At 38.7% G+C, this 12,714-nt stretch overlaps 1 pseudogene; it reads right to left on the bottom strand.

Moving 5' to 3' along the window:
- Nucleotides 1-11,387: 11,387 nt before the first annotated feature.
- On the bottom strand, nucleotides 11,388-11,758 carry LOC124994918 (60S ribosomal protein L31-like; annotated as a pseudogene).
- Between the last annotated feature and the right edge of the window lie 956 nt (nucleotides 11,759-12,714).

The raw sequence follows: 12,714 nt of genomic DNA, 5'->3' as shown, positions 1-12,714 counted from the left end.
ACCCATTAGAACATAGAGAATAATTTTTTTTCAAGGTCAGTTTCCCCAGAAGTAGGGCCTAAGATGACAGTTCATAGGAACATCGTTCCTCATTACCAAAACCAAAAAATGTGAAGGAAGCAGGACAGTAAAGAAGAGGAAGCCAAGAGTGTGATCTCAAGCAAGAGTCCCACACAAGACACCTCATGGGTGAACCCTGGAGAGGCAGTTACGTCTCAGAGTTGCCCAAACCAGAGTCAAGAGAGCTGGGCTTTCAAACTTCCACACCAGACACTGGAAAAGGGTGACAGCAAGAGGACATATGTTTCCCTGTGATTAGTCAAAGAAGGTTCCAGAAGATTGAAGGAAGACTTCAAAACACATAAAATGCCCACATTTTATGAATAATGGGAACAAATGCATGTTAAAGTCCAGAAATATACAGAAACAATAAAAATAATATTAGTGAGTCTGGACAATGCACTAACATTATTTACAGTGAGGTTCCTTAACAATGTTCATTTGTTTATTTAAGTAATTTATCCATTATTATCATCTTTATTATGCTAAACTATTAGATAAACATACTAACACAATTTAACACAGGGTTTCTTCCCAATATCAATGGATAAGTTTAATTTGCCTACATTAATCAACTCAACCCAACAAGCCTTCATTCTTTGATCCATATTTTTATTTATCCAATCATTCAAAAGTATTAATTAGTAATTGACCATCAAAGAGAATCCATTGAACACTATTGTAACAGCTTTAGAGTTATCCTTGAAAACTGACTCTCCATCCTAACAACTGCATGATTTAGAGCAAATGACTACATTTTTCTAGGTTCCTATTCACACATGTCTAAAGTGGGGACAACTGTTGTACAGGGTTTAAATGAGACAATGCAATTAGCTGACTTTACATAGTGCTTGACACTCAGTAAGATGTCCACAAACCTTAGTTAATATAATAATGACGAAAATGCTGTTGACACTACCACTTCTGTTGGAGGCAGGGTAGTAAATCTGTGTATGAAATAGTATGTTTAAAAGGAAAACAAGATTGTCCCCTGCCTTACAGAGCTTTTATTCTTAGAAGGGAAGGTAGGAGTAAATATTTAGCAAATAAAGTTATATAAGAAAATAATGTATATTTGGTATTGAATGAAATATACATAAAAAATAAACACCTCTCACCACTAATCTTCCTACCCCAGTAGTGTCCACAATGACATGAGTTCTTTCTAAAACACAGCTCCAATCTTGATGTTCCCTTGTGCCCAGATTATTGATTTCCTTTTACCTACATAAAAACGTCCAAGTTCCACAGCATGTGTCTATGATCCATGTGTCCCCAGTCCTCACAGTATATTGCAGCTATCACCTTTCACTTCATTCCAGGACACAGAATTATCCAGAATATGAGCTATCTGGAATATGTAATGTTTTTCTACTTCTGGGTCACTGTTTGAATAGCTGCATCCAGGTGGAATATCTTTTCTCTAAATTTTACTGTTGAAATCTCACACTTAGATGTCTATCTCAAGAGTCACTTCTGTGCAAAAAGTCCCCAACTCCTCCATTCACATGACCACTGCCTGTCCATACTCTTCTAGCACATTGTTTTACTCCTTGCTTTACCCTTAGTTGGGAACTAGCAGAGGGACAGAAGAAAATGACTAGGAAGAAGAGGTTTATGCCCTGAGATGGGGTCAGCCACTCAGCAATACCAGTCAACATGTTCGTCTTCGCATTAGATTGTGCATTTCCTGAGGTTGAGAATGATCTCTAAGACATCAGAAAGACATTATAAAGGAAGGAAGAAATTAGCATGTTGCAATATTATAAGAATTAAGGTGGAAAATTTCATGGAAGTAGATAAGGAAATCCATGCCATATAGTTCTGAAAATTCAAATAAAATAATGAATGAAAGAGGCTTGTATAGGGAAGCTGGTTGAGGATTTTGAAAACACAGTTTTTCAAGCTGCACCTATAAATACCAGTTATAGAATACATATACTATTTTACCTAAATAGAGATATGGGAGAGAATAAATTGTGAAGCTATAAAACTAGCAGTGGAATGCCAGTCATTCAAAGTGCACATAAAATTATGAGATATGGCAGTTGGCGGTGGGAGGTTGAGAAGGTTTATGTCATGAGAAAGTAATTTTCAATATTAAAAAAAATCCTACTTTTGTTAAAGGATAAAGGGAAATTATTCATTTAAGAGAGAGATTTAAAATGCTGGGGAGAAGAAATATTTGAAAAGGATCCGATGTTTTTTAAGTATTCTCGAATGGATTACTTTATAATTAATCAGTGTGGTTGTGTAATTCCTATAATTCTATAATGTGGAAATCAAAATCATCCCAACACCAGCTTGATCTTTTCACAATGAATGTGGCATTTCCCCATTATGTTAGGTAGATTCATGTTTTTGAGTGGCAAAAGCAATGGTCTGTCCATATCCCACTCTGAGAAAAATTCCCACTGGTTGGACACAGCTTGGTCTGGAAGGTTGAGGCTATCCCTTCAAGCTTGCAAGCACACTCAGGAGGCCAGACTCCCCAACCCCTGTTAAAGGAGGCATCCCAGTGCTCAGGAGTGCAGAGAGCAGTTTTTTTGAGTGTTTACAATGTGGCAGACACTCATCTCAGCTTTTAAATTTGTAACACATACTCATCACAACAGACTGATAAGAGAGATACAATTATTTTTGCCATTTTACAGACTAGAAAACAAGGACAGAGAAGGCAGATGTTTTGCTCAAGGCTGCACAGCTAACACATGGTAGAAGGGGTTTGGGGTCTAACTTACCTTGTTCCAGAGTCTCAGCTCGGTTTTAATATTCCACATCTTAAGAACATAGTATTCTAAGTTTTGCTGACTTACTGTTTCTCCAAATCAAAATAGTAACAGTCTGGATAATATTTAAAATATAAATAGTATTTTTATGTTATCACCTTATAGAGAAAGATTACTTCATATAAGTCAGGGAATCAAAAATCAAGACTTTTTGGTCTCTATATCAGTATCAGTCAAGCAACAAAAGCATATTTTATGTAGTGAAAGGAATCATACTGAGAATATTTCCTGTTAGATTCTGAGTGGGGTGACAGTAACTAATTATGTTAATTACCTGACTTGCTTTGATGACTTACAAAACCACATATAACTTGCTGTGAACGGATGTAGGTGGTTGTTAGCTAGATGGAGAAATGTGGAACTTGACAAAATAGATTTGGATGATATCAATTAGTTTTTAAATAAGTGCTTTGCACATTGCTTGAATAATCTGAAAATCATCTGCAGCTATACAGCATGGCTGTCATGGGTTCTCAGGTAATTATAGCTACCTCCATAACTTACTATAAATATTCTCAACACTCAGATGAAGACTTCCTGAGAGAATCATCTAGATACACCAACAGAGAGAACTGTTACGGTGGGAAAATTACAAACTAGTAATTATCTCTCGGTTTCCCTTTGATTTTCTATATAGCATGAATTCCTCCTTAACCTATCATATCACATTGTCCTATATATAGGACACCTATAAAAACCTAAATTGAGCAATTTTAGAGGTGTCCTATAAAATCCCATAGGTTTTTATAGGTGACCTACATATTAGACAATGGCATGTAATATGTTAATGTTGGCAGTATCTAAAATAGTAGCTCTCAATCCGTGGTAAGCTCATTCAAAGTAGCTAATTATGTCTTTAAATACAGATTCCTGGAAACTCCCAGAGATTCTGCCTCAACAGGTCTGAGAAGGACCCCAGAATCTATTTTAAATAGGCTCCATGGGAAGATGGTCAGCCAACCTCACACTGAAAACCACAGATGAGAGTCGAATGAAGTCAGGTCAATGCTCTACCTGACCTAAATGTCTGGCTCAGGTAGCACCTGGATAGAAGGCTATTTACCTGGTTTTGTCCCCTCTGGTGACAGTTGAGGGTCATGTGACTAAACACTTAAGGCACTTCCCTTAACCACTGCAGGAGGATTCGATGTCTTGAGACTCTAAAACCAGCACAAGGATTAGCTGGGAAGGACTGACCTGGAATACAGAATAAACTAGTTAACATTTACACAACAGACAATGTAAACATTCATGCATACAACAAACTTTCAAGAGCTGTTAATTTCTAATTTCTCCTTACTAAAATACTAATGAAACTTCTGCCCAGATGAGGTTAGGGGCGATGTCTTTGTTCTATTACCATATAAGTCCTCCCCTATCCTTGACTTACTGGGATCTGCTGATTCCCATCCTGTCTCATGGGCATTAATATAAATTATACCATTTGATACATGTGCTAATTTTAATATTTTTAGATTACCTGCAATTGTTCACAAAGGTCTTCACCAATTATACATCTGCAGCTTTGGTAATTCAGTCTTTCATGAGATATTGTACAGAACTGTGTGGAATTAAAATGTGTTTCTCCTCCAGCTTGGTGAATATGCTGGCCACGTCCAGTTGTGACAGCCTGGGGACAGTCAGCATCTTTGTTATGTCGCAATGAGGATGACAGAGGCAGCCTTGCCTTTTCACAGGAAGAAAAGGGCTGCCAAACTCAGTGATGTCTGAAATGGTTTCCAACACTGGGCAGAAGGTTCTTCTGCTTTGAGCATGTGTCACATAACCCATGTCCAAATGGATGCTGCTATTTAAACCAAGTCCTCTGCCTTGTGGGCTTCGAGAGCTTAGTTAACATTTCCATGTTGGTTCTTTAGAAACAGAGTTACATCAAAATCAACTTACTGGGTTTGCAGATTGTGATGCAAAAGACATTTTTCAGTGTGTGAGGAAAGTTGGGAACTTTAAAGATTACATTGTTTTAGGTGGGGGTATACTGTCATCCAGGATACATTTTCAACATGACAAGAATTGTTGAAAGATCGTGGAGGAGTTTCAAGATGGCAGACTAGGGGGCGGCTGCATTTCACGTTGCTCCAGGACGCAGGATTCAAAGGAGATAGTGAGAGACTTGGGACCAACTCAAAGCCACTGGGTGAGTCTCTCCCGTTGGGGAGGCGTCCCGGATGGGGCGGTAGCCCCAGAACGCAGGGAACTTTGTGAAGTAGAGTTGCTCCGCGAGACGGCCCTCCCCCCGCTGGAGCGGTAAACACGGACAACTGGGATCATCGTAGAGAAGGCAGCTCAGCACAGCGCTTGGACTCGGAGCAACCACTGGGGCTCTGGGCGGCTGCCTGAGGAGGAGCTGCGTGGCGAGCTGTTTAGACCCAGAACAACCGCTTCTGAACACCGGGGGGGGGGGGGGGGGGGGGCTGCCCGGAGGAAGAAGAGAAGCGCGGCGGGTCGCTTGGTCTAGGAGTGACTGAATCAGAGCCACAGGTGGTTGCCAGAGGAGGAGGCGAGTGGTGAGTTGACTGGACTAAAAGCAACCGCTCCTGAACACCGGTGGCCTGCCTGGAGGAGGAGCGTGGTGGGTCACTTGGTCTCGGAGCCACCGCTCCTGAACACCCGGGGGGCTACCCCGAGGAGGAGGAGGAGGAACAGGGCGGGTCACTTGGACTTGGAGTGACTGCCTAGGGCTACGGGCAGTTGGCAGGAGGAGGAGACGCGAAGTGAGTTGCTTGGGCTCCTAGTGACTGCGTCGGAAACCTGGCCACTGTCCGAAGGAGGAGGTGTGTGGTGGGTCTCTGGGTATCGGAGCTATTGTACGGGGCTCCAGGTGGCGGCTCAGAGGAGGGGCCACATAGCCAGGTGAGGTTTTCCCACAGGGACGGTAAAACCAGAGACACAGGCACAAACAGGACTTGCCTCAGCCCACAGCCTAGTTCCCCATTGGATGACCATTGGTCAACAAGTGGAGGCACCTCTGCCCACTAGCAGGGAATATACGCCACCTGAGGGTCACCACTCCTAGAGAGGCAGCTTCTTCGTGGAGCTCCGCATTATCAACTTCCTCCAAGACTTCAGGCTACTGAAGGATAAGAGAGGATATACTAGCAATCTCCAGGGACATTATAAGTCGATAGAGGAAATCTGCAATATCTTAATGACCCACTGATTCCTAAACAATATGAGAAAACAAGGGAAGAAAATGCCTCAAACAAATCTAGATGTTACATCAATAAAATCCAATGACAGCATGGCAGAAGAAATGACAGAAAGGGAGTTCAGAATGTACATAATTAAAATGATTAGGGAAGCAAACGATGACATGAAAGAGCAAATGCAGGCATTGAATGGTGAGATGAAAGAGCAAATGCAGGCATTGAATGATGAGATGAAAGAGCAAATGCAGGCATTGAATGATAGCACCAATCGACAGTTAACAGAGCAAATTCAGGAAGCAAAAGATCATTTCAATAAAGAGTTAGAGATATTGAAAAAAAACAAACAGAAATCCTTGAAATGAAGGAAACAATAAACCAAATTAAGAACTCCATAGAAAGCATAACCAATAGGACAGAACACCTGGAAGACAGAACTTCAGATATTGAAGACAAAATATTTAACCTCGAAAGCAAAGTTGAACAAACAGAGAAGATGGTAAGAAATCATGAACAGAATCTGCAAGAACTATGGGATATCATGAAAAGGCCAAATTTGAGAATTATTGGGATTGAGGAAGGCTTAGAGAAACAAACCAAAGGAATGAATAATCTATTCAATGAAATAATATCAGAAAATTTCCCAAATCTGAAGAATGAAATGGAAAATCAAGTCCAAGAGGCTTATAGGACTCCAAATACACAAAATTACAACAGACCCACACCAAGGCACATTATTATGAAAATACCTAACATACAAAATAAAGACAGATTTTTAAAGGCTGTGAGAGAAAAGAACCAAATTACATTCAGGGGGAAACCAATACGGATATCAGCAGATTTTTCAATCCAGACCCTAAAAGCTAGAAGGGCCTGGAACAACATTTTTCAAGCTCTGAAAGAAAATGGATGCCAACCAAGAATCTTATACCCAGTAAAACTTACCTTCAAATTTGACGATGAAATAAAATCATTCCATGATAAACAAAAGCTAAAAGAATTTACAAAAAGAAAGCCAGCATTGCAGAGCATTCTCAGCAAAATATTTCATGAGGAAGAGATAAAAAACAAAGAAGCATATCAGCAAAGGGAGGAATTACCCTAAAGGAACTGTCAAATAAAGGAGGAACCAAGATGTGTCAAAAAATAAATAAATAAATAAATAAAATTTTAAATATGAACCAAATGACCGGGAATACAAATCATATCTCAATAATAACCCTGAATTAATGGCCTGAATTCATCAATCAAAAGACATAGACTGGCAGATTGGATTAAAAAGAAAGATCCAACAATATGTTGCCTGCAAGAGACTCACCTCATAGAAAGAGATACCCATAGACTAAAGGTGAAAGGATGGGGAAAAACATACCATGCACATGGACTCAGCAAAAAAGCTGGAGTATCCATCCTCATTTCAGATAATGTGGACTTCAAGCCAATGTCAGTCAGAAGGGATAAAGAAGGACATTTCATACCGCTTAAGGGAAGCATAAATCAGCAAGATATAACAATCATAAACATCTATGCCCCAAACAGTGGCTCATCCATGTATGTTACACAAATCCTTCTCAATTTTAGAAACCAAATAGACCACAATACAATAATACTAGCTGATTTTAACACGCCTCTCTCACCACTGGACAGATCTTCCAAACAAAAATTGAACAAAGAAACCATAGATCTCAATAACACGATCAATAATTTAGACTTAACAGACATTTATAGAATATACCATCCAACCAAGAGCGAATACACTTTCTTCTCAGCAGCACATGGACCTTCTCTAAAATAGACCATATATTATGCCACAAAGCTAATGTTAGCAAATACAAGAAGATAGAGACACTACCTTGTATTCCATCAGATCATAATGGATTGAAGTTAGAAATAAATGAAAGAGTAAAAAACAGAAACTACTCCAACACCTGGAGATTAAACAATATGCTATTATATGATGAATGAATAACAGAAGATATTAGGAAGGAAATTAAAAAATTCTTAGAGGTAAACGAGAACAAAGAAACATCATATCAAAATCTCTGGGACACTATGAAAGCAGTACTTAGAGGAAGATTTATTTCATGGAGCGCATTTAATAAAAGAAGTAAAACTCAAAAAATAAACGACCTAACACTACAGCTCAAAACCCTAGAAAAAGAAGAACAGACCAACACCAAAAGTAGTAGAAGACAGGAAATAGTTAAACTCAGAGCTGAAATCAACGAAATTGAAACAAAAGAAACAATACAAATATTGACAAAATAAATAGTTGGTTCTTCGAAAAAATAAACAAAATTGATAAACCTTTAGCCACACTAACAAAGAGAAGACGAGAGAAAACCCAAATCACTAAAATTCGGAATGAACAAGGAAATATCACAACAGACACGACTGAAATACAAAACATAATTAGAAGCTATTTTGAAAATCTATACTCCAACAAAATAGAAAATTAATAAAATAGAAGAAGTCATCAATAGCCTACCAAGAAAGAAAAGTCCAGGACCTGATGGGTTCTCAGCCGAGTTCTACAAAACCTTTAAAGAAGAGCTCATCCCAATACTTCTCAAAGTATTCCATAAAATAGAAGAGGAGGGAACCCTCCCAAACTCATTCTATGAAGCCAATATTACCCTGATACCTAAACCATACAGAGACACATCGAGGAAAGAAAATTTCAGACCAATATCCTTAATGAACATCGATGCAAAAATTCTCAACAAAATTTTAGCAAATCGCATACAAAAGCATATTAAAAAGATAGTGCACCATGATCAAGTGGGTTTCATCCCAGGGATGCAAGGTTGGTTCAACATCAGGAAATCAATAAATGTCATTCACCATATCAATAGACTTAAAGTCAAGAATCACATGATTATTTCAATAGATGCAGAAAAAGCATTTGATAAAATACAGCACCCCTTCATGCTCAAAACACTAGAAAAAATAGGGATAGTGGGAACATTCCTAAACATTATAAAGGCAATCAACGCTAAGCCCATGGCTAATATCATTCTAAATGGTGAAAAACTGAAAGCATTCCCTCTAAAAACTGGAACAAGGCAGGGATGCCCTCTTTCACCACTTCTATTCAATATCGTCCTTGAAACTCTAGCCAGAGCAATTAGACAGACCAAAGAAATTAAAGGGATACGAATAGGAAAAGAAGAACTCAAACTATTCCTATTTGCTGATGATATGATTGTATACTTAGAGGAACCAGGAAATTCCACCAGAAAACTTTTAGAACTCATAAGTGAATTCAGTAAAGTAGCGGGATATAAGATCAATGCACATAAATCTAAGGCATTTTTATACATAAGCGATGAATCTTCAGAAAGAGAAATCAGGAAAACTACCCCATTCACAATAGCTTCGAAAAAAATAAAATACTTGGGAATCAATCTCACAAAAGAGGTGAAAGACCTCTACAATGAGAACTACAGAACACTAAAGAAAGAAATTAAAGAAAACCTTAGAAGATGGAAAGATCTCCCATGTTCTTGGATAGGAAGAATTAATATTGTCAAAATGGCCATACTACCAAAAGTGCTATACAGATTCAATGCAATTCCAATTAACATCCCAATGATGTACCTTACAGAAATAGAGCAAGCAATTATGAAATTCATCTGGAAGAATAAAAAACCCAGAATAGCTAAAGCAATCCTTGGCAGAAAGAGTGAAGCAGGGGGTATCGCAATACCAGATCTTCAACTCTACTACAAAGCAATAGTAACAAAAATGGCATGGTATTGGTACCAAAATAGAAAGGTGGATCAATGGTACACAATAGAGGACACAGACACAAACCCAAATAAATACAATTTTCTCATACTAGACAAAGGGGCCAAAAATATGCAATGGAGAAAAGATAGCCTCTTCAACAAATGGTGCTGGGAGAACTGGAAATCCATATGCAACAGAATGAAACTAAACCCATATCTCTCACCATGCATGAAACTAAACTCAAAATGGATTAAGGACCTCGGAATCAGACCAGAGACCTTGCATCTTATAGAAGAAAAAGTAGGTCCAGAGCTTCAACATGTCAGCTTAGGACCAGACTTCCTCAACAGGACTCCCATAGCACAAGAAATAAAAGCAAGAATTAATAACTGGGATAGATTCAAACTAAAAAGCTTTCTCTCAGCAAAGGAAACTATCAGCAATGCGAAGAAAGAGCCTACAGAGTGGGAGAAAATCTTTGCCAATCATACTTCAGATAGAGCGCTAATCTCCAGAATCTATAAAGAACTCAAAAAACTCTACACCAAGAATCCAATTGACAAATGGGCTAAGGAAATGAATAGACACTTCACAGAAGAAGATATACAAGCAATCAACAAACATATGGGAAAATGTTCAACATCTCTAGTAATAAGAGAAATGCAAATCAAAACCACCCTAAGATTCCATCTCACCCCAATTAGAATGGCAATTATCAAGAATACAAGCAACAACAGGTGTTGGCGAGGATGTGGGGAGAAAGGTACACTCATACATTGCTGGTGGGGCTGCAAATTAGTGCAGCCACTCTGGAAAGCAGTGTGGAGACTCCTTAGAAAACTTGGAATGGAACCACCATTTGACCCAGCTATCCCACTCCTTGGCCTATACCCAAAGGACTTAAAATCAGCATATTACAGAGATACAGCCACATCAATGTTCATAGCTGCTCAGTTCACAATAGCCAGATTGTGGAACCAACCTAGATGTCCTTCAATTGATGAATGGATAAAGAAAATGTGGTATATATATACAATGGAATATTACTCAGCCATAAAGAATGATAAAATTATGGCATTTGCAGGCAAATGGATGAAACTGGAGAATATCATGCTAAGTGAGATAAGCCAATCTCAAAAAACCTATGGACGAATGATATTGCTAATAAGTGGATGATGACACAGAATGGGGGGTGGGAGGGGTTAGTGTTAGGGTTAGAGTTAGGGTTAGGGAGGGAGGCAAGAATGGAGGAAGGATGGACTGTATAGAGGGAAAAGAGGGGTGGGAGGGTTGGGGGGGAAGGGGAAAATAATAACAGAATGAATCAAACAACATTACCCTATGTAAATTTATGATTACACAAATTGTATGCCTTTACGCCATGTAAAAACAGAGAAACAACATGTATCCCATTTGTTTACAATAATAAAAAAAAAAAGAAAAAAAAAAAAGAAAGATCGTTGATTTGTTTTTCCAACTACATTTTCTAGGGATAATTTCTTCCCTCCTTCCTTCCTTCCTTCCTTCCTTCTCTCCCTCCTTCCTTCCTTCCTTCCTTTTTTCCTTCCCTCCCTCCCTCCTTTTCTTTCTCTTTTTTTTTTTTTTTTTTTTTAGTTTTATGTCTTTGTTGGACAATCAGCAGTTAGTTCTCATCCACACTGGCTGTCTGTAGATTTTGAACATGGTAACAGAGATGTAGGTTACCAAAGTATAGAGTATTGTTTGGCGAATCTTCACCCTCATTACACTTTCTGGACAATCACACTCAAATATCATACAGGACATTCCTTACTCCTTTGGCCCAGAAGGCTTCATTGAGCCTAGTATGGATGCACACACCTGGAGCTCCCATCTCTTTCACAGCACATTTCCGGATCTCTTTGAGTGCCCGAGGACACTTCTCCAAGCCCCCTCCATGGGTGCGCTGTGAATGTTGATAGTGTATTCCCCGGTCACGACCTCGCTGATCGCAGAACGGCCCTTCTTCTCACCACCCTCCTTTGAGGGAGCCATTCTGCTGGGCTCAAGTTGGAAAAGGGATAATTTAATTTCTTAGGAAAAAGAATAAATCACATGATTACATCTTTTTTTTTCTTTATATCCTTCATGCTATGGATTTCAATTCTAAATTTTTTTTCTAAAATACATATTTTTAATTGACACGTAGTAATACACATATTTAGGGCTACAGTGTAATATTGCAATACATGTATACAATGTGCAAGATGAGATTGGGACAACTGGCATATCAATCGCCACAGGAATATATCATTTCTTTATGTTGGAATATGAGAAAGGATAGCTAATGTGTACAGAGGTGTGACTAGATAGGAGCAATAACCAGAAGAGTCCTGTATGGCAATACAATAACTATGGCTGATAATAATTAATGAATATTTCAGAATTCTAAAACAACTATTTGCAAAAAAAAATGCAGTGCTAGAAGGGAGAGGTAGTTACTCTCCCTACAACAAGCACCTCTTGTCTTCAGGTCCCTCAGGTAACTAGTACAAAGAACTCATAACCAATCTGCACCATAGGAACTGCAGTTCCCACAGGGCAACCAGAAGCACTCGAGGTCAATCTGTAATCCAAAAGTATGTCCAGAAAGCTTCTGAAGCCAATCAGAAAGAATATCCAAATTTCAGGTACATTGAAATGTTTAGGGAGAAATTTGTTACACAAAGACAGCAAAACATAATCTTTGCTAAGAATGGAGGAACTTTAGATTATGTAGAGGGAAATGAGAAGGAGAGGGTATGAAAAGTGGTAGAATGAGACAGACATCATTATCCTATATGTACATGTATGATTACACTAATGGTATGAATCTACATTGTGCACAACCATAGAAACGAAATGATGTACCCCATGTGTGTACAATAAATCAAAATGCAGTCTGTAAAAATGAAAAAAATTTTTAAAAAGGAAGGAAGGAAGAAAGGATCAGAGAGCAACTCAGCATTAGG

The sequence above is a fragment of the Sciurus carolinensis genome, chromosome 10, assembly GCF_902686445.1.
Source record: "Sciurus carolinensis chromosome 10, mSciCar1.2, whole genome shotgun sequence".
In the NCBI taxonomy this organism is placed as follows: Eukaryota; Metazoa; Chordata; class Mammalia; order Rodentia; family Sciuridae; genus Sciurus; species Sciurus carolinensis.
The sequence above is the reverse complement of the archived record's forward strand: the minus strand, read 5'-3'. Positions and strand labels throughout refer to the sequence as shown.